General features: G+C 43.0%; 1 long non-coding RNA gene across 1 annotated transcript in view; it reads left to right on the top strand.

The window, feature by feature from the left end:
* LOC141994538 (uncharacterized) overlaps window positions 1-22,761 on the top strand; it is a 43,947-nt gene extending 21,186 nt beyond the window's left edge. Inside the window, exons 3-5 of the long non-coding RNA XR_012641158.1 lie at window positions 21,878-21,971; window positions 22,250-22,330; window positions 22,698-22,761. This is a non-coding gene — a long non-coding RNA (uncharacterized LOC141994538). The remainder of the gene's footprint in view (window positions 1-21,877; window positions 21,972-22,249; window positions 22,331-22,697) is intronic.
* The last annotated feature ends 701 nt before the right edge of the window (window positions 22,762-23,462 follow it).

Consider the following 23,462-nt stretch of genomic DNA (forward strand, 5'->3'; position numbering starts at 1 on the left):
AGTGGCATCTGAGCCCAGGGTGCTGATGGCTTCGGACAGCTGTCCTGCGCCCAGAGGTGCGGAAGGGATTCCGGCTATAGCACCTTCACTGGCACAGACCCCTGCCCCTGTGGTGGAACCAGTGGTCACTGATCTGGAACAGCAGGTGGAACAGGAGGTGCCCATGGACCAACAGGCCCAGGATGACCCGGTTTCCCCCGCCTGCGTCCTCGTCCCCTTTCCCGGACAAGATGCTAGTGGGAACTTCAGTCTCAGGACCACCACCCATAGATAGTCGCACCCACCAGGACCTACTCTGCAGGGTGGTGCACAATCTGGACTTACAAGTCAAGGAGGTGGTGGAACAGGAGGACCCAGTGGTGGACATTTTGGCCCCAGAAGGTCCATCCCGAGTGGCACTGCCACTCATTAGGACCATTCAAAACAGCTTCAAAACTGTGTGGCTTACCCTGGCCTCTCCCCACGACGGCCTCAGGAGTAGAATGCAAATACTTCGTCCCCTCCAAGGGTTACAAGTATCTAGACTCCCAATCGCAACCCTGCTCCTTGGTGGTGTCTGCGGTTAATGAACATGAAAGGCAGGGGCAGCAGGGACCCACGCCTGTGTCCAAGGACTCTTTAAAAAAAACTTGACCTTTTTGGTAGAAAGGTCTACTCCCCTGGGGGCCTACAGCTCAGGATTGTTAACCAACAGGCAGTCCTTAAGTCTCAGTGACTTAAAGTTAACCAAATATTTAAGTGTCCTTCCTGAATCAGAGCCAAAGTATTTACCCCATCTTAGGTCCCAGTTCAGCAAGGTACTTAAGAAGTATGGTCCTTTGATATGGAGTTAGGTGCCTAAATACCTTTGATCTGGGCCTACATGCCTCACTTTAAACACGTGAGTTTTCCTATTGAAATCAATGGGACTACTCACATGATTAAATTAAACATTTGCCTAAGTACCTTGCTGAATCAATGCTTTAAGCCCCCAAACTTGCAACTGATTCTACACACGGGTTCAAGAGGCCACTCATTTGGATTCACTTGCAGAATCAGGGCTTTAGAATTAAAGAATGACTTCTAAATCCCTTTGCAATTGGGCTTCTACAAATATAATAGACATCTATTTTTTTCTCCCAAAAACATTATAAAAATCCATTAAGGCCATATTCTTTCCTTCTATGTATAATAGAATAATTAAAAAACAATAAACTACAAACTGAGGGATCAGAAAATTCAGAATAGTGATATATAATTTGTCTTTGGTATCAACTTAATTTGTATCATTATTCATCTTCTGAATACATACAAATTCTTTAGATTCATCATAATCATAGAACAAATTTATTTTACTGAGGCATAATTTAGATGGAAAAAATATGAAGACTCTAAAGCAAATTGCAAAAAATCTGCCCTCAGAAATCAGTACTTTTCTTCCAACTTTGAGTTATTCTTGAGACATCTGGAAATGTGTGCTTGATTCAAATCCCATTGAAGTCAGTGGGAATCTTTTCTTTTACTCAACGGTCATCGGATGGAGCTCTATATGAATTTTTCTATGACTGTTTTTCTCTGGATTTAGTGTACCAATTTTTCACAATCTGGAAAAGATAACAATAACAGGCCCAATACTATAAACTCTTACTCACATGAGTAACTTTATGCATGTGAACCGTCCCTTTGAGTACATTAGGACTAGATGGTTTACATGTGCACGTAAGCTTCTTTGTATGCATGTCTTTTTGAAGGAGTGAGGTCCTAAATAGATATAGATTCATAGATACTAAGGTCAGAAGGGACCATTATGATCATCTAGTCCGACCTCCTGCACAACGCAGGTCACAGAATCTCACTCACCCACTCCTGCGAAAAACCTCTCACCTATGTCTGAGCTATTGAAGTCCTCAAATTGTGGTTTAAAGACTTCACGGAGCAGAGAATCCTGCAGCAAGTGACCCATGCCCCATGCTACAGAGGAAGGCGAAAAACCTCCAGGGCCTCTTCCAATCTGCTCTGGAGGAAAATTCCTTCCCGACCCCAAATATGGCGATCAGCAAAACCCTGAGCATATGGGCAAGATTCACCAGATACCCAGGAAGGAATTTTCTGTAGTAACTCAGATCCCATCACAGGCCATTGGGCCTATTTACCATGAATATTTAAAGATCAATTAATTACCAAAATCATGTTATCCCATCATACCATCTCCTCCATAAACTTATCAAGTTTAATCTTAAAGCCAGATAGATCTTTTGCCTCCACTTTTTCCCTGGGAAGGCTATTCCAAAACTTCACTCCTCTGATGGTTAGAAACCTTCATCTAATTTCAAGTCTAAACTTCCCAATGACCAGTTTATACCCATTTGTTTTTGTGTCCACATTGGTATTGAGCTTAAATAATTCCTCTCCCTCTCCGGTATTTATACCTCTGATATATTTATAGAGAGCAATCATATCTCCCCTCAGTCTTCTTTTAGTTAGGCTAAACAAGCCAAGCTCCTTGAGTCTCCTTTCATAAGACAAGTTTTCCATTCCTTGGATCATCCTAGTAGCCCTTCTCTGTACCTGTTCCAGTTTGAATTCATCCTTCTTAAACATGGGAGACCAGAACTGCACACACTATTCCAGGTGAGGTCTCACCAGTGCCTTGTATAACGGTACTAAAACCTCCTTATCTCTACTGGAAATACCTCGCCTGATGCATCCCAAGACTGCATTGGCTTTTTTCACGGGAGTATCACATTGGCAGCTCATAGTCATCCTATGATCAACCAATATCCCAGGGTCCTTCTCCTCCTCCGTTACTGCTAATTGATGTGTCCCCAGCTTATAACTAAAATTCGTGTTATTTATCCCTAAATGCATAACCTTACACGTCTCACTCTTAAATTCCATCCTATTACTATTAGTCCAGTTTATAAGGTCTTCCAGATTCTCCTGTATGATATCCCGGTCCTTCTCTAAATTGGCAATACCTCCCAGCTTTGTATCATCCGCAAACTTTATTAGCACACTCCCACTTTTTGTGCCAAAGTCAGTAATAAAAAGATTAAATAAGATTGGTTCCAAAACTGATCCCTGAGGAACTCCACTAATGACCTCCCTCCAGCCTGACAGTTCACCTTTCAGTAGGACCTGCTGTAGTCTCCCTGTTAACCAATTCCTTAGCCACCTTTCAGTTTTCATATTGATCCCCATCTTTTCCAATTTAACTAATAATTCCCCATGTCGCATGGTATCAAACACCTTACTGAAATCTAGGTAAATTAGATCCACTGTGTTTCCTTTGTCTAAAAAATTGTTACTTTCTCAAAGAATGAGATCAGGTTGGTTTGGCATGATCTACCTTTTGTAAAACCATGTTGTGTATTGTCCCATTTACCATTGACTTCAATGTCCTTAACTACTTTCTGCTTCAAAATTTTTTCCAAGACCTTGCATACTACAGATGTCAAACTAACAGGCCTGTAGTTACCCGGCTCACTTTTTTTTTTCTTTTCCCTTTCTTAAAAATAGGAACTGTGTTATCAATTCTCCAATCATACGGTACAACCCCTGAGTTTACAGATTCATTAAAAATTCTTGCTAATGGGCTTGCAATTTCGTGTGCCAATTCCTTTAATATTCTTGGATGAAGATTATTTGGGCCCCCCGATTTAGTCCCATTAAGCTGTTTGAGTTTCGCTTCTACCTCAGATATAGTAATATCTACCTCCATATCCTCATTCCCATTTGTCATGCTACCATTATCCCTAAGATCCTCTTTAGCCTTATTAAAGACGGAGGCAAAGTATTTGTTTAGATATTGGGCCATGCCTAGATTATCCTTGACCTCCACCCCATCCTCAGTGTTTAGCGGTCCCACTTCTTCTTACTTGGTTTTCTTCTTATTTATATGGCTATAGAACCTTTTACTATTGTTTTCATTCCCTTTGCAAGGTCCAACTCTACTTGACTTTTAGCCTATCTCTCTTTATCCATACATGTTCTGACCTCAATAAGGTAGCTTTCCTTGCTGATCCCTCCCATCTTCCACTCCCTGGATGCTTTCTGCTTTTTCTTAATCCCCTCTCTGAGATGTTTGCTCATCCAGCTTGGTCTACAACTCCTGCCTATGAATTTTTTCCCCTTTCTTGGGATGCAGGCTTCTGATAGCTTCTGCAGCTTTGGTTTAAAGTAATCCCAGGCCTCCTCTGCCTTTAGATCCATAAATTCTTCAGTCCAATCCACTTCCCTAACTAATTTCTTAATTTTTGAAAGTCAGCCCTTTTGAAATCAAAAACCCTAGTTGCAGATTTATTTTTGTTAATCCTTCCATTCAGGTTGAACTGAATTAGCTCATGATCACTTGAACCAAGATTATCCCCTACAACCATTTCTTCTATGAGGTCCTCACTACTCACCAAATCTAAACCAAATCTAAAATGGGATCCCCTCTTGTTGGTTCAGCAACTACTTGGTGAAGGAATCCATCAACTATCGCATGTAGGAAAATCTGAGCCCTATTATTATTATTACTAGCACTTGTCCTCCAGTCTATATCTGGGAAGTTAAAGTCTCCCATGATCACGCAGTTTCCATTAGTATTTACTTCATTAAAAACATTAAAAAGGGCTCTATCCATATCCAAATTAGATCCCTGAGGTCTATAGCACACCCCAAGCACTATCCCAGGGGAGGCTCTAATAGTTTTCTTCCCCAATGTAATTTTTGCCCAGACGGACTCTGTCTTATTCATTCCATCGCTTCTTATTTCTTTACATTCTACCTCATCATTGATATATAATGCTACTCCACCACCTTTACCTTTATTTTGGTCTTTCCTAAATAGCACATACCCTTCAATACCTGTAGTCCAGTCATGACTACTATTCCACCATGTTTCTGTTATCCCTATAATATCTGGTTTCACTTCCTGCACCAGTAGCTCTGGTTCCTCCATTTTGTTACCTTGGCTCCTCGCATTGGTGTACAAACATCTTAATTTTTCCTGTTTGGCCTCACTCACATTCTTTACCCTATTAGGCACGGTCATTCTACAGCCAGTATAACCTATTAGACTGGTATCCACACTGCCCTTCCTCCTGATATACATTCTCCTACCCACGGCTGTATCCTTTCTTACTTCGTTTTCTTCCCTCTCAATGCCAAAATCCGGCATGGAGATTACCTGGACACCTCCTAACCATCTCCCCAAATTCCTAGTTTAAAGCTCTCTTAATCAGTTGTGCCAGCCTCCATCCTAGAAGTCTATTTCCTTCCCTACTCAGATGAAGTCTGTCCCGAGAGAACTGTCCTCTGTCCATGAATGCTTCCCAGTGACCATACATCCCAAAGCCCTCCTTATAGCACCACTGCCTAAGCCATCTGTTGATAGTCATAATCTTGTCACACCTTTGTTGCCCTTCTCTAGGAACAGGCAGAATCCCACTAAAGATCAGCTGAGCCTCGATTTCCTTAAGCGTCTTCCCTAGCCTAGCATAGTCTCCCTTAATACTTTCCAGTGAGAATCTAGCCGTATCATTTGTTCTCATATGAAGGATAATTAGGGGATTCTTTCCTGCTCCCTTTAGGATCCTTTTCAACCTCAGGTCTACATCCCGTATCTTAGCACCTGGAAGACAGCACACCCTTCTATTCTCTGGATCAGCTCTGGTTACAGGCCTGTCTGTTCTTCTCAGTAAAGAGTCCCCGATCACATAGACCTGCCTTTTCCTGGTGACGGTGCTGTTCTCCAGTCTATCCCCTGTTCCCTCTGGCTGCAAGTTCTTTCCATTCCTATTCTCCCTTGTAATCCTCTTCAACCCATCCTGTATCCTCCTGGGGCTCATATTTGGTGTAGTCTCCATTGACTCTTCCCCTTTTCCTATAGGACTAGCCGCTCTTCTCTTCTTCCTTGCCCTTCCGCCTTCAGTGACTACCTGCTGAGCCCCTTCTTCATTTTCCAACTCTGCAAACCTGTTCTTGAGCTCTATTTCTCCTTCACTAGCCTGTCTTTTCCTCTGCCTGGTTCTTTTAGTCACATGCTTCCACTGACCACTTTCCTTATCCAGTCTCCCCTCAGAATTCCTCAGTCCTGCTTCCATCTGCAAGTCTGAGCTTTTCCCTTCAGATACCTCATGTCTTTGCTCCATAATCTGCTCAAACCCCTTCCTAAACTCAACCAGACTTTCCACCTGCACCTCCAAACCTTGTATCTTTTCCTCCATCAGCTCTATCAGACGGCATTTCATGCAGACAAAACTCTTACCAGGTACCCCCTCCAGGATCATGTACATACCGCAGCTTCCACATCCAGTCATCTTCATTGTGCCTTCCACGACATGAGTCACTCCCAGTGCTGCCTCTGTATCTGCCATAGCCTTCCTACCTAAATCCTGTCAATCTGGGAAACACAAACCACACCAAACCACCACCACCCATAGCAAAAACAAACCCCAAACAAGCACCGCAATACAAACTCCCACTCAAACTCCCCTGTGTACAGCTCTGTTTGCTGGCTCCTGTGCCGCTGGCTGGCTGGCTGGCTACCTTTATAGGACCCCTAGTCAGAGAAGCCCCGCCCCCTAATCAGGGCTCAGCTTCTCTTCCAACACAAAGTCCCTACAAGCCTGTACATAGACCAGGGGCAAATTATTTAACCACTCCGTTCCTCAGTTTCCACTCCTGTAATATGGTGGTGATATCTATCCTGCAAAGTGCCATGAGCACTATGAATGAGAAACTATGGAAGTTACGTTTTATTACTAATACTTTAAGAAGAAACTTCCCGAATTACAACTGGGGCAGATTCGAATTACAACTGGGACTAGTTCAAAAAAAGATTTTTCCCAGTAAAAATTAGGGAACTTCAAAAAGGAACTTCTCCAGTAACAACTAAGGTTATTTTGATAAAGAAAAAGATAAGTGTAAATTTTTTTTTAAAAAAAGGAAGTAACAAACTGCATCTAGATATGATTAAAAATAAAGTACCTTGGTGATAAATGGAACCATTTCCAGATGGAAATTTGCCAGATTACAATAAGGGTTACTTAAAAAGAGAGTGTCCCATGTTATAGGAATGCCTACTTCATTAAGAAAATTTCCCAGTATCAGTCAGGACAGATTTTAGGAGGAATTTCCCCAGCTGCAGAAGAACCCAACAAAGGATATTGCAAAAGGTCTCAGTTCAGCAAAGCATTTAAAGAGAAACTTCTATTTAGGAGAATGAGAAGCAGATTAGCGGGCTCAAGCATCTCGCAACAACAAGGTCTGAAGAGGGGAATATGGCTTTGTGCCTCAATTTACTGACATCATCATGTTTTGTGAGAAGCCTTGGTGTAAAAAAGAAGGGAATCCGAGGACCATTACCAGCATCTGTAGTAATGGGTCGTATTATCAGTGATTAGGGAACAGAATCCGTTGCCATTGAAGTCTGTGGGCACTTGGCTCTTGAGTTCACTTGCAGCAGGATTGAATCTTCAATGCCCTGCTCCTTTTTCTGCTTCACTGTAAGGCTCTATAGCTCATATTTTAAGGTTTTATAAATTCTTGGTCATTCCACCCCATCTGTCTGGGGAAAAAAATAAACTACTATGTGCACTCCACAATTTCCTGAAAGTAGCCTTCTCAGACAGAGAGAATAGAAGAATATATCTATAGCTATCATTTCACCTATTCCAGATCCGAAAAATCAGGAGTAACGGTGGGGCTGGAAGCAGTACTTTGACTTCACTTTCCTGATATGGATACAATACAATTTATTTTTATGTAGTGTCCTTCAAAGAAAGTATCATCACTTGAAGCATGGTTTTGTGCTCGCTGCCAGAACTAAGCTACTGAAGATACTATAATGACAGCTCCTCCTGCATCATCATCATCAATATTATGACAACCCAAACTGACAAAAGTGCTATGTGTGGTGGTATAGTGATTTGTACAGTGAAAATAAACAATGCATCAGCATAATGGCTTAGAAGGAGGACAGTGGGGTTTGTAGTATTATAGGCAGAGTTGGTAGTGCTGCCTATACTGAAGGTTGCCTAAGGGCATGGCTACACTTGCAGATGTAGAGCACTTTGAGTTAAATCCACCTTTGGAGAGCGCAGTAGGGAAAGCGCTGCAGTCCACACTGACCGCTGCAAGCGCACTGGCGTGGCCACATTTGCGGCACTTGCAGCGGCATTGGGAGCGGTGTATTATGGGCAGCTATCCCACAGAGCACCTCTTCCCGTTCTGGCGCTGTGGCTTGTGGGAAGGGGAGGGGGGTGCAGGGCATTCTGCGTCCTGTCCCAATGCCCTGTGATGCATCGGTTCGCATCCCAGCAACCCCTGTGCTTCCGTCCACATTTGGCGCCATCTTTCAACGGTTTTTGTACTGTGCGCTCTGTCTTCCCTTTTGGTCTGCAGGAATGAAGCCCGAACTGCTGAGGAGTATGCTGACGAATGTCACCAGCACGTCACGTTTGGCAGTCGAGTTATTCCTTATGATCCAAAGTGACAGTGAGGGCTCCGACGATATCGACTTGAGTAACACATATGACACAAGATTGCTTGTGGCATTCATGGACATGCTCATCACAGTGGAACGCCACTTTTGGACTCAGGAAACAAGCACTGAGTGGCGGGATCACATCGTCATGCAAGTCTGGGATGACAGCAGTGACTGCAGAACTTTCGGATGAGAAAAGCCACTTTCATGGGACTGGGTGAGGAGCTTGCCCCCACCCTGCAGCACAAGGACACAAGATTGAGAGCTGCCCTGATGGTGGAGAATCGGGTGGCTATTGCAATCTGGAAGCTGGCAACTCCAGACAGCTACCAATCAGTCGCTAACCAGTTTGGAGTGGGAAAGTCGACCGTTGGAATCGTGTTGATGCAAGTTTGCAAGGCCATTAGTCGCATCCTGCTCAGAAGAACCATGACTCTGGGTAACGTGCATGACACTGTGGATGGCTTTGCACAAATGGGTTTCCCTAACTGCGGAGGGGTGATACATGGCACGCATATTCCAAGTCTGGCACCAGCCCACTTAGCTTCCGAGTATGTTAATCGGAAGGGGTATTTCTCTATGGTTCTTCCGGCGCTTGTGGATCACCATGGGTGTTTCATTGACATTAATGCAGGCTGGCCTGGAAAGGTGCATGGCGCACGCATCTTTCAGAACACTGGCCTGTTCAGGAAGCTGCAAGCCGGGACTCTTTTTTCCCAGACCAGAAGATCACCATTGGAGAAGTCGAAATGCCTGTTATTCTTGGAGACCCTGCTTACCCTTTAATGCCGTGGCTCATGAAACCCTACACAGAGAGCCTTGACAGCAGCAAGGAGCAGTTCAACAGGCTGAGCCGGTGCAGAATGACTTTGGAGTGTGCTTTTGGCCATTTAAAGGGCCGCTGGCGCTCTCTGTATGGGAAGCTGGACCTGGCCGATGACAGCATCCCCGCGGTTATATCCGCGTGCTGCACCCTCCATAACTTTTGTGAAGGGAAGGGTGAATGATTCACTCAGGCATGGAACTTGGAGGTTCAATGCCTGGAGGCTGAATTTGAACAGCCAGAGAGCAGGGCTATTAGAGGGGCCCAGCATGGGGCTGCAAGGATTAGGGTTGCCTTGAGGGAGCAATTTGAGGCTGAAAGCTACCGGTAATGTCTGGTGCCCTGCACAGGAGTGAAGTTCAGTGGTTCCAATGTTAGTAGAAATCTGTGTTTGCTATGCTGACTTGCAGTGCCTGTTTCTTTCCTGGGCTAAGGTATCTTTTACTTTATGTAGTAATAAAAAATGTTTTCAAAGCCAAAAAATCCATTTATTGAAAAGAAAATTCATTATTGAAAAGAAACACAATTGCTTGGGAAACAGGGCAACGGGGTGGGATGGGGAACGGTACAGTCACAGATTTGCATATGTCCTGTTATCATACTCAGCCTTCCTGTCTGGAGTGCTGTGCAATGAGTGCTATACTGCATGGAGATGGGGGTTGAGTGCAGTGGGTAGGGGTCATAGTTTTCAGGGCTGGATGGTGAAGCTACAGGTATTGGAGGCAGCTGGTGGTGGTAAGAAGCTGGATGTTGGGGGAAGTGGGTTGGAGGTGGACATGGGGGCACCAGGGAAAGAGTTTTGAGACAAGGGCTGCAGGGAGGGAGGGGGGCGCGGTAGTGCTCCGCCTGCATGGCTACGAGCTTCTGGTTAGAGTCTGCCTGGCTCTCCATTATGCTTTATCAGCCAATCCGTGCTTTGCTGCCGGAGCACCGCGGTTTTGTGCCGGCGCTCCTCATTCTGTTGGCGGATCCTCCTTTCACTGTCCCACCACTTCTGCACTTTTTGATTTTTATTACTTGAATGCTGCATTACTTCATGCAACATATGTTCTTTGCTTGTACGTGGCCTCTTTCTGATTCTTTGGAGTCTTTCGGCCGGTGATAACACAGATGGCTGAGATCTCAAGGTTATATCTGTAAAGGCAAAATGCAGCACTTAACAGAGGCAGCATTGTTCACACCAGACAGAGCAATGATTCCCCCGTACTTAAGGGCAAGCACAGTCTACACAATAGCATAATTTGCCTGTCCCAAAGCGAGCACACATAACCCACGGGAGCCCCAAAACGGTGAGTAAGCACTGGGTCAAGCGTGACTGATTGTTTCATGGCTGTACTGTCTTCTGGGTTTCTGTGCCTTGGGGAGAGCCGACAGCAGCAGGGGGCTCCTATACTGAACACTGTCCCCACGTTTTCCATAGGATGAGTTCGTCCTGGAAGATATCTCGCTGCTGAGGGTGACCTGGGAAGCAAGGGAGGGTCTTCTACTGCAATGCAGCTTCCGCCCTGGCCCATATGCAGCTTGCCTGTGTGCAGCAATGTTCCTCCCGCCCCTCACGGCACAGTGGCACAGACAAGTTAGCCTTACTGGGACAAGGACCGCAGTGGCTCTCCCGAGAAACCTGCGCAAGCGCATTGCCCAAGTTCTGGATGAGACCTTTGAAGAGATCACTGAGGCAGATTACCACGATGTGAGTGAGCACATCAACGCCCTATTCCACAAGTAGGCATGCATGCAGCCCTAACCCTCCTCACCCCAAGAGCCCACACTGAATAACTTCCTTCCTAAAATAAAAGCTGCTTACTGGGAACCTCCTCTGGTGTTTGTCCTTCCCCAAGCACCGGCCGCTGTGACTGGCTACCTTCCTCCTGGCTTGAGAACAGCTTCTGGCTGCGTGCATCTAGGGATTTCAAGGTGTCTTCCTCCACCTCAGCACCCTCTCTCCCACTTTGCTGCTGCTCCTCCTCCTCCTCCTCCTCCTCCTGCCTTATTGAACTGGGCTCTGGAGTGGTACTTGGAGTGGAGGTGGGGTCACCCCCAAGTATCGTGTCCAGCTCTTTGTAGAAACGGCAAGTTGCAGGGGCAGCACCAGAGCAGCTGTTTGCCTTGCGAGCTTTGCGGTAGGCATTCTGCAGCTCCTTCACTTTAATCCTGCACTGCAGTGCGTCCCAGTCATGGCCCCTTTCCATCATGTCCCTTGATATCTGCCTGAAGGTATCGTAATTCCTACTGCTGGAGCACAACTGAGATTGGACAGCTTCCTCCCCCCAAATACTGATGAGGTCCAGCACCTCGCCATTGCTCCATACTGGGGATCACCTGGCATGTGGAGGCATGATCACCTGGAAAGATTCGCTGAGTGCACTCCATGCCTGGCTGAGCAAACAGGAAGGGGATTTTCAAAATTCCCAGAGAATTTAAACGGCAGGTCTGATGGTTGGTCACCTGAGGGCAGAGCAGTAGAGTTCAAAGTGATGACCAGAGTGGCTAGAACAGGCATTGTGGGACACTTCTGGAGGCCGATCAGAGCACGCTAACAGACCAGGGTGTCCACAGTGGCTCTGTGGTGCTCCAGCGGGGGCGCACGAAATGTTATTCCACTCGCCGAGGTGGAATACCAGGCGCGCTCTAGCCATGGAGTCAGAGCACTGTACATGTCTTGCCAGTGTGGACGGGTAGTGAGCTAGTGCGCCCGGGGCTCCTTTAATGTGCTCTAACTCGGAAGTGTAGCCAAGCCTTAATACTTTCTTGTATAAGACCCTCTTTTCAGTTGCATGAACAAACTTAATTCGGGCATTTCCTAATTTTGAGTGCTTGACTTTGCAACATTTGTTATTTTAATATAGTTTTTATGTGAAATATGTATGTTTAAATTAATTGTTGTTGCTGTTGTCATTCTCCCTCCTCTACTCCCTTTTGTTTGTTTTAAATCTAACTAGATAGCTAGCTTTCTGGAGCGGGGACTATATGTTTGTACAATGCCTAGTGCAGTGGGGCTGCAATTCCCAATTGGTTCAGTAATTGGGTGTACTGGCACTTTAAGAGAGAGATGAGGGAAGTCTCTAGAACCATTTTAACATGTTGCAGCAGTTTTATGGTAAAGGCAGAGTTGCAGGACAAGAAGAACAGCCACTTAGAAATAAAAGGAAGTGGTTTTGGGGAGGCAGTAGGGATGTTTGGAAGTACAGCAGGACTCCTGCCTCTGCCCAAGAATGGAACCCCTAGAGGCAAGGTGAGTGGAAGCTTCCATCTGATCTCCGTTCAGAGGGAATGCTGGGTAGTGTATTCCCAGGACTTCTGGTAGATGCATGCTAGTCTGGAGAGAGAGTGTGGGAGGATATTGCAGACAATCTGTCCCAGGTACAGGGAAAACTCTGTTTGATGTTTCAACTTTGACCTCTGAGGATGGTCTGAGTTCTCAGAAGAAGAAGAAAAACCCTGCTGTGACCTCTGACAAATGTTGGCCTGCCCCAGGGTCCTTAGTTGCTATTGTGATACATATAAATAATAACAATAATCCATCAGCTTTTTAAATCACTGCCAGTCCAAACCATTCAAAATTGAGTCAGGCCAGACTGCTTTAAAAATCATGACACCTTAAAATAATCCTACATGTATTTTTTATTTTTTTATTTTTTATTTTTTACGTTTGCCTCTGGATTTTCAACCATTAGGGTTCACATTTTCAAGCTTTTCTCTGCAATCAGGAGGACAGTTTTTTTTAAATGAAAGCTGAGATTCTGATGTAATTGCTTATTCCAGGAACTGGGTCTTTAGTGGACACATCAGATATCATGAATTGGCAACACTGTATTGCTCTCCTAGGGTATTGCTGAAAGAGGGCAGAGTTAAGGTTGTCTATGCAACATTGCATTTCCTGGTTTTCAGAAGTTTTGAGTTTTGCTCAACACAACATACTGCTAGGGGATAACATACCACCAAGCAACCTTAACTCTTAATCAGCTGGCTTTTCCATCAGTTCACTGAGAGTCTACCTGGCTGTCTATATCAGCAGTAACCTGCCTGTGGATAGATTTTTCCATTTCTGTCACTCTTTGATATCCAGATTTCAGAAAGTTCTAGTCAAGGTATACCCTACTGGGTCTGATCCAGTACCTTTGTGGGATTTTAACCTAGTTTTCTCCAGACTAATGTATTCCCGCCGTTAAACCTATGGTGAGAACCTTGCTATCTCTATTGTATATGAAGACTGCATTTGTGGTGTCAAGCACTTCTGCAAGGAGAGTCTCAAAACTTTAAGATCTCTTAGCTGATTCTCCTTTCGTAGCCTTTCATAAAGATAAGGTTCCCCTTAGGCTAGACCCTAAGTTCATGTTAAAGATGATGTCTGCTTTCCATCTCATTCAAACTATTCAGCTTCTGGTGTTTTTTCTAAACCCTCACTCGTCACAGCTGAAGAAGTGCTCTGTACCTTAGATGTTTGTAGAGCTTTGGCATTTTACCTAAACTGCGCAGTCTTTCAAATCTTCTCCCAGACTCTTTGTAGCCTTACTGAGAGAATTAGGGGTCAACCAGTAACGGCTCAGCAAATTTCACATTGGATTTCTGACTGCATAAAGCTGTGCTATGATCTTGCTAAAGTCTCTCCTCCACCAGCAATAACAGCTCACTCTACCAGAGCTCAATCAACTACATCAGCTTTTCTGAACAACATTCTGTCACTGGGGCACCCCCTCAGGCTCTGGGTGGGGCCCCAGCACTCACCCAGGCTATGGCTCTGGGATGTCTAGGTGGTTTTCCCACTCCAGCTCCAGCCCTAAGAGCAGGGCCGGCTCCAGCATTTTGGCCGCCCCAAGCGGCAAAAAAACCCAACTTGCTGCCGAACGGGGAGGCGGAATCCTGCCCGCTGAACATGGAGGCGGAGTGATGGTGCGGCTGCTGAATTGCTGCTGGTGACTGAAGAAGAGTTGTGTTCCCACCGCCCCCCAGGGCGGATTGCCGCCCCAGAGCCCGACATCCTGCTGCTCCTTTACATTTGCCGCCCCAGGCACCGGCTTGGTTCGCTGGTGCCTGGAGCCAGCCCCGACTAAGAGGCTCAGCTCTCTGGCTGGTCCCCAGCTAGTCAACCTCTTCTGGGGCTGTCAATGAACAGAAAGAAAGTGTAATTAACAGAAATGGGTTGTCCCAAAGCTGGGTTAAGGCTCCCTCTTTTCAGAGGGTGCTCAGCAGGCTGTGGACCTATACTAAGTTCACAAGTAATAGAGAGGAATAGTCCCCTTTCAAGGTGAGTCAGGATCAGGCCCTTCCTTCCTTCATGGAGGAACTATTGGGCAGTGGTCAGTAAGGAGCTCCTGCCTTTAGTCGGCCCTCTCTCCAGGAGGTGAGGACTGAAGGTCTGGTCTGCTCTCCTCCCTGGTCTGCCATTAACTGAGCTGCATTTCTCTCTTAAGCTCCTCACTCCAATTCTGACATCTCTCACAGGTGTGATGGGGTGGGGCCGCTGAGCCTGCACTAGCTCATTAAACCCGTGTTGCCCAGTGTGGTCTTTGTGTACCCAAAGCAGCTACATGACCATTTGTACATATCTTTTCCAGACATCCGTGATGACAATGCCACCTTTGGCAAGTTGATGTTACAGTCTCTGCTCAAGTGAATGGAAGTCCCAGCACTTGGAAGGGAACTGCTGATGAGTCACCTGCAATAGAATGTATATGTGCACAATCACTTGAAGGAGAAAACGTGCTTACTTATCTATTCTTTAACTGTTGTTCCTTGAGATATGTTGTGCACATATACATTCCACAACTCTCCCACCTTCCCTGCTGCTTTGGACCTTACGAATACATTGGTACGAAGAAATGGAGAGAGACAGTGGATATGCCCCTTCTATGCCCTTGGCCCAGCTCATGAGGAGAGCAGGGGCTTGTGTTGACTAGTGATGCTGCTGGCAGAAGTCTCCAACTACAGTGCACGGGGTGCACCGGCAGTAGAATGTATATGTACACAACACATTTTGAAGAACAACAGTTACTGTAGGGATACATGACTCCTCCCACTCCCCCTTACCCCCATGAAGGTTAAGTTCTGTAAGGCTTAATTACATTCTTAAGTGCCGGCCAGTCCTGAAATTGTTAAAACCTGACTTTTCAGAAAAAAATTGAGGCTCTTTGGAGGAGAAAATGACCTGTGATAGTTAAATACTTACTTTGATCGAACAAGTTTAAGTCACAGACAGAGATTCATCCATGTCAGAAATGTCAGTTCTCGCTATAGATGAATCCTAAAAGGCTTGGTGGCGAGTTCAGGTAAGCATGTAAAAGTTCAGATGATTATCCACACCTTTTTGGTTTGGAACTATAGCAGGAATAGGCTTTCACATACTGTTTTGGGGTATTCATTCTAAGACTTATCCCAGCCAAAAATCAGAGGAATAATTTTTAAAATTTTTAGACCTTAAGACTTTTTAGACCTTAAGTAATGTTTCACTTCTTTCCAGTATGGAGTTTGAATGAAGTTTTGGGACAGTTATGACTTATTTCAGACTGACAGGCCTATACTTAGCTAGATCTTTTTTTTTTTTTTTTTTTTTTTTTGTTAAACGCTTGACGCACCATCATGCTAATGTAGAATTTACTCTTGATGCCAGAGGTTCCCAAACTGCAGTCTGCAGAGCATTTCCTGAAGATATATGGAGATCTGGGAAGCCATGTGAGGAATTGCCACAGGTATCTGCTGCTACCCAGGAATCTGCTGCAACCACCATAGTTGTTGCCACTGAGGAACCTTCTGTAGCTATATAAGTTGCCACTGTTACCAGAAACTGTGAGATCTGTAATCATGGGACACTCTGCTGCTGAAAGATCAGCCATCTAGGGAACCCCATTGCCCACAACTTCTGCAGGACCCTAGTGCTGCAGCTACTTCTCTGAGACCTCCTACCACTGAGGGACCGGCTGCTGCAGCTGAGGGGAGGATAGGAAATATAAAAGTCCAAAACAGGGGCCTGTGAATGAGGGAAGGAGTAGTGGGAACTTCTGAATGGGGAATTTTGCGTGGAAGGAGGAGTAATGGTCAGTCTGAGGCAGCTGGGGATGGGGTATCCTCGGTGTGACAGGGAAGGCAGGGACTGGAACCGGAGTGTGTAACCTGAGGCCTAGGGAGGAAGACAGGAACCAAGTGCCAGGAGACAGGAACTGAGGACTAGTGTGCATCTGTGTTCCCCCTCTATGGTCCACCAACGGTCACCTCTCTTTGGTGGAGACACACACCTCTCTCTCTCTCTCTCTCTCTTCCTGTTGACTTGGGTATTTCTAGGCTGCACAGTCTCTGCCTACCCAGTGCATTCCCCAGCAAGTCAGACTGCCTAAACAGACATGCTTTGCGTTTCTCTTCAGGTTATAAACAGCGGAATTCCTCACTGCTATAAGTTACCACACAGTTTTTCCTAAGCAAGCACATTTATTCTTAAAGTGAAAGCATTACAGAGAAAACACATTAAAATAATAAAAGAGCCTAACTCCATGCTGTTAATCTTGCCAGAGATCACCCCAGCTCCAACAAGGGCTCTGGTAGGAATCAGTCCTTCAAACCCCACCAAAGAGTTTTTCTGTGGTTACAAGTTCAGAACCACCTTGGCTCAGAATAAGCAAACTCATGAACCTGAGAGTCAGTTCTTTATATAGAGTGGGCCTCTGAGCTTGTCCTCCTATAACAGGTGATCTGCAAACATAGGTCTTCTCCTCAGGGTGAAGCTTCAAATGACTGAGTTGCATAACCAGAAGGGGTGCATTTGCATACATTTTCCCCTAGAGAGTTTCTGGGAAACCCTTAACTTTGTCCCAAAAGTACTTTTGTGCCTGGCACACTGTTTAAAAAAGTCCTTTGAAACTCATAACACTTCCCAGGGTTTACACTGACCACATCTTCCCTCCCTAGAGAAGTTGCATACAATCCCACAATAATACATAAAAATTTGCATTTTTAGTACAATGAACTCCTAAGATATTTAAACTTGTAATGTGACAAACCCATACCATTTAGTCCCCATGCAATATTACAGGATTTCAGCTGGAAAGATTGATTGGATCCTGAAGTACTGAAAAAGGACAGACAAGCAGGTAGTAAGTTGCTTCTGGATGCACCATGCCGTAAATAAACAAGTTTTATTCGGTTCATAAAACTCTCATCAGCATGTCAATCATAGCAGAAGTGGAACTGATATGCATTGCTGAAATTAAGGATGAGTAAATGGTGGTGATAAAATTCTAGACTCATTCAATTATTAAGGCCTTGTTGTCAGCTGAACAGAAATGACATATCCAGGAGCAAACCTCTACCACACAAAGCAAAGCCATATGAAGGCTTCAAATTTTTATTTGACCTGGTGCCTGAATAATTTTTTTTTAAAGAAATTATGGTGAATGAGGGCTTATCTGCTACCACCAGGTCCCACCAAATTGCTCCTGCTATATGAAAAAACAAAACAGAAGAACTTGAGGCTACATCTGTCCCATAAATCCAACTGAAGAGGGCAGGGTTGCAGCTCACTCCAATACCCATTAATATTACTCCATAGGTTAGCAAGAAGCAATCACTCAGGGTGCTCTCTCCTGCAAGGCAGCAAGTGTTTTGCCTACAGTACTCTCATTCACGCTTGAGATGGGACACCAGGGACAAATGAAGGACTCAAATTCGGATCCACTCTCAGGACTCTAAACCAGAAATTTTGCTTGTATTTTCTTGATCAGGCTCCCTATTATTCTTACTAGTTAACTCAACTTGATACTCCGTTATTCAGCTGTGTATGTCTGTAATGGCTGGTAGGGTGGTCTAGAAAACCACCATCCTGTTTTGTGGAAAAAAAATGAAGCTTCTGTATTTATTTTTGTTCAACAGGACTAAACCAAGACCTTTCAACGTTTTTGAGCGACTGACAGGATAGTGAATAGTCCAGTGGTTTGGGCACTCAACTGACATATAGAAGACTCAGGTTTAAGTTCCTGGTCTGGCTGAGTCAACCCAGGGATTTGAACCTGGGTTTGCCAAATCCTAGGTGAGCACATTGGCCACCAGGTTATCAAGTCAGTCAGTTTCTCCTGATGGAACTTTTCCACTTTGTATAAATAATTCAATTTTCATGGGGCCAGAGAGAGAGACTTACTCTATAGCCTGTTAGTTAGGGTCTCCACATCTCAGAAGAGTGCTGAAACCGCTAGGCTATTGGCTAATCAGGTAGGGGTGGGTGCATGCGTGAACACACATCAGAAATTCCATCCTGGATCTGAGAATTCCTTCTGAAAATTCTCATTGAAACCAGTACGTTTTCATGAAAAGTTTTGAGTTAGATTAATCAGCATTTTTAACAACAAAAAATTTCATCAAGAAATTTCCAATCAGCTCTACTGTTTTCCCTTTCTGTGGGTTCCCTCTTAATTCAACATGGCTATCTTAACCACTTCACCACAGTATCCAAAGTAAATTCAACAGCACACTGATGATGCAAATTGCTCTTTTTGGCTGGTTCTGTGTGTGTTGCTGTTTTTCAGGCTCTATTACTAGTTAATACCCATTGTTGTTCAGCCAATTATGGCAAGCTGTCACATTTTTGATTAATCACATTCTACCCTATCAGTATATTTTGTGATGTTTGTGTTACACTCCTTCACATCTCCAGTTCCTGCTATTGAAGAAAGTGATACTGCCATGCAATTAAGCTTTTGGTGTCCAGGCTTCTGAATGTTATTTTTTGTGATAATAAACCATAAAACCTGGGTCATCTGGCATATCTTTGGGTATTTTCATTCTGACAAGTATTGATTTCCCCACACATTATTTCCTGTTGTTCTCCAGTTTAATGGCTGACTTGCCACAGTATGATTCCAACCTCTTTCTGGTGACTGAATCATGGATATGTCTGGGTTCTGACCATAAATCTTTGCTATTTGTCTCTGTGTCTAACGGGTGATATTCTGAAACCTAACTATTGGCTCTAAGACATTAATACATTTAAATGGCTCATGGAAAAATGACACTAGTTCATTTTTCAAGATTTAATCTTGGGGGGGGGGGCTTTCCAATGTATATTCAGGGAGAGTTGTAATTCTCACTTTTTCTGGAGGCCTAAGAGATTCTAAGATCATTAACATTGTGTTCTTTACAGTACAGATTTCAGAGTAGCAGCTGTGTTAGTCTGTATCCGCAAAAAGAAAAGGAGGACTTGTGGCACCTTAGAGACGAACAAATTTATTTGAGCATAAGCTTTCGTGAGCTCACTTCATCGAATGCAATTTATTAGTCTCTAAGGCGCCACAAGTACTCCTTTTCTTTTTACAGTACAGAGAGGCTGTCCATGAATTATGCTGGTGTTAGCTCTGGTAGAACTTTATGAGCAGCATTCAGCTGAGGACTTGAAAGCTCACACTGCTGAAGTTGTAAACAGTGATATGGGAACCAATTAAAAGGGAAATCTCCAACCCCAAATGCAAATCTTCACATTGATGTGTCAGATCTTACAGGCAAGATCTTCCTAAAGCTCATTTAAGTTATTTTTTTTCTTCCTTCCTCATTCCAGTGCACTATATACTATATGTATTTTTTTTACTTCTACTTAATTATTTTCTTAAAATGTTTTTAATCACATGGCCATCCATATATATTGTATATTAGTAGAAAAATGCATTTAGGCTCCCAAAAGCTCTTTGAAAAATAGGTTACTCCTAGTCATGTTTAGTATTTTTTTTCCTTTCCTCAGGATGGAATCTGCTTTCAGACTATTTTTCACAGAGGAAAGGGATTAGTGCCCCTTTATCAATATTGTCCATATCCCCACTCAGTATACTTTATTATCACTGCTAGAAGGTGCTTCTCGAAGACTGAGCTGTGAAGCTGTAAAAATCAAGCTTCTCAAAGCTGGGGAAAATTGAAATGTCACTCTCTACAAGGAGTTTTAGGAGTGAGACTAAGCATTTACCTCAACCCAGGCCATCCATTCTATGGCCTAGTTCAGAAACTTTCAAAATCAATTTTAAATCTTTTCTTTAGGGCTCTCATGTCCCTTCAATATCATACTTTATTATTAAATTGCCATAGTCAGAGCAACATTTGGGGAAGAAATTGATTTGTTATTTGCAGTGACTACTATTCTTCCTCACTCTGCTCTACCAAACACCAAACTGGATGGAGAACTTCCTATTTTCAACAGATGCAATAGGCCACTGTGTTGTTTGACAGACAATTCCTCATGTTCACAGAACTAGCAATGCTCTTCAAGGCCAAATTAGATTTATATGGAATGGTAGGTCAGCTAGCAGCATTATGTACCAGTCTGAGTGACCAGGTTAATTAGCAGCCAAAATATAAATAGTAGCATCTCCAGGGACGCTGACATGCTTAATGCATCTGTGGCAAATCAAATTAAGAGAAATCCCATTATCTTGTTTGGGATTCTGCTTTCTACTGACCACATGTTTCAATGTCCAAACAGGCCAGTTATTGCAGAGATATTTCATTACTCTAATATACTGTCCTAAAACAGAATATAAGGCGAGGGGGGAACCTAACCATACAACAAGATCATTATTTACAATTAAACTAAATTCATTTGTTTTCTCTTTTTCCTGTCAGGGTAGGTATCACTCAGCTGAGATTACACTGTCAGCACAGCACATGGTATTTTTGCATTTTTAATGCAGCCCCCAAACATTTTTATTTAGCTCGCTGTTATCACAGTATTACTAATGAGCTGGTTGGAAGACAAATATTTTTAACAATACTTATAACCTTGTCATGCTCTGGGGTTTGTTTTCTGATGTTTATGAATATTTCTCATAGGGACTGAGTATGGTAAACTGTCCATTAATCTCTAACTTTATAGTCTTCATGTTATTCAAGACAGACAAAAGAAACCCATAAGCATTGGGAGTTTTTAAACAAGATTATTTTATTACTAAGGGAATGAAGGACATGAATAAAAGCAGAAATGAGAAACACGTACAAGTTTTTATATAAAATGATACTGTGGCTGGAATAAAAAGCAAAGAATAAAGGGAAAATGCACTGATCCCTTTGTACCTTTGGTAACTCTGGATCATTAAATTCAGCTTCATGGGCAAGACCTGACATTTAAGTTGCATATTTAACTACGCTTTGACACTGACACTTTCCAACAAGGGATAAGAGAATAATTTGATTTTCAGTGCAAACTATCACTATTTTAAATATTTAAGATAATGTAATTTATTTTTTTCCAACATGTAGCCACATTATAACCAAAACATCCCCGAAGGGACAAATCCTCCAGCATTAAGTATTTTACCTAACTAAATTTTAATTAAGGAAACCTGAAAATAAATCCCATCTTTTCTGTGGCCTGTTTCCTCAGTCTGTTAAATCTTTGCCCGTGAAAATAAGTCTCAGATTCTTATGTAAAACAGCAAGCAGTGTAATTAAGTGTTCTAGGAAACCAATCGTGCACTTTCAGGTATCTTAAATATGTAGACTGCCAGCGATACATTCTTCGATAGAACTTTAATTGAGATAATTACATGTATTTTAGCATTTTTCCTTCTGTTATGTTTCAGATTTTAAATTGTGTTCTGTTTCCTTGTGCTGGCTCATCATCACTTTCACTTTTAATTTGACAGAGTGGTAATCATTTTAGAAGAGGAATACATTTTTGTCAGAAAGTAGCCCATTTCTACCTGTGTGGCATGATGCTGTGTACAAAGCACTACATAAGTAAGTTCTGTACATATTAATGATTTCCTTAATTAATGATTGGAGGTGTGACCAAGGATCACACGTTTCCTTCTTAGGAGTGAAAATTCAGTTAAAAAGCTGTTCTGTTATATGACTGTCATTTTGGTCCCAATGTGGATGTGATTGCATATATATCATAATATTTCTCCTGCCATCTTGTGTTATTTTATTTATGTACTTTAAGTGATTGTAGTGCTCTTGAAAATACCAGACTGATAGAACCGGAGACTGATTTTCTGTATTTATCCCCATTATAGGTATAGTGCAAGCTTTCCCATACTTCTCTGCTCATGTATTCATAACCAGAATCAGGAGGACCATCTGTAAAGGATGAGAAGGTACAATAGTCACCACCATTTATTAAGTGCTACTATGCAGCAGTCTCAGATACACCATTTATGCACTAGATTTTCTAGAGAATGGTGTGTGACATACAATGACAAGATTTCTGATAGCAGTGAGTGGCAGCGGTTGGTAAGTGTTCACTTTTAATGTTGACCGCTCTTTTTCAGTCTCCATGCCCATTTAGCTCATGGCATCTACTCATAGAATTTAGGGACCCAATTAAGAGAGTGTGGGGAAAATAAGTAATACAAACTAGATTTATAATGCATCAAGCTGTTAACATTGTTTACATAAGAAAATGTGTTTCATGAAGTATCAATAATAATAATACAATATTATTTCTTTTGTTTGTTTACTCAGATATCTACAACACTTTCCTTCCCCCCCGGGCTTTCCTCCCCGCCCCAGTTTTTGAAGACCGGACATAAATTGTTTGTGGGTGGCAGGTAGCTCAATCCCTGCATATCTGAACTATGTAAGAGTTAATTATATCCCACTTCACTGCAGCTATGGTTAGATTCATGGGGCCTCTCTGTGTATAATGCTGCACTTTAGTAATGTGTGTCACTGTAGAGACAAGACACATTAATGCAGACCTGAAATTATTAATTACAATTATAGTGACTTACAGTATTTAAAAAAATCAGAGCTAGATGAAATTCATTATGAATAAAATTCATTATGAATTTAGCCCTTTTTGGAATAGCAAATATTTCATTAAAATTATTTTTTATTGCATGTGTTATTTTTCAATATTTGCTGGGTAGTCTGGACAAATAACATTTTAGTCTATATGTTTTTAGTAGTTAATTTTGACTATTTGTTATTCGTTATTCATCTTGTGTCACATAGCATTATTTCTGCTCCCTGTTTGGATGTCTGGAACTTTCAGATAGCAAAGACTGAATAACGCCTTTCCAATAACAATATTTAGATGAATAAACATTTGTAAAACTTTCAAGATTTGTGAACATTTTCACGGGTACCTCACAGATGTCCAAATACATTTGTGCAACAAATAATCTGACCCCATAAATTACAATGAACTGAATTTGGTGTTTTTTAAATAGTCATTAAGCCATTTTTTTGCTTGCTAATTTCTTTAAAAGTATTCATTACAAATTA

This window comes from Natator depressus, chromosome 10 (genome assembly GCF_965152275.1).
Source record: "Natator depressus isolate rNatDep1 chromosome 10, rNatDep2.hap1, whole genome shotgun sequence".
Lineage (NCBI taxonomy): Eukaryota > Metazoa > Chordata > Testudines > Cheloniidae > Natator > Natator depressus.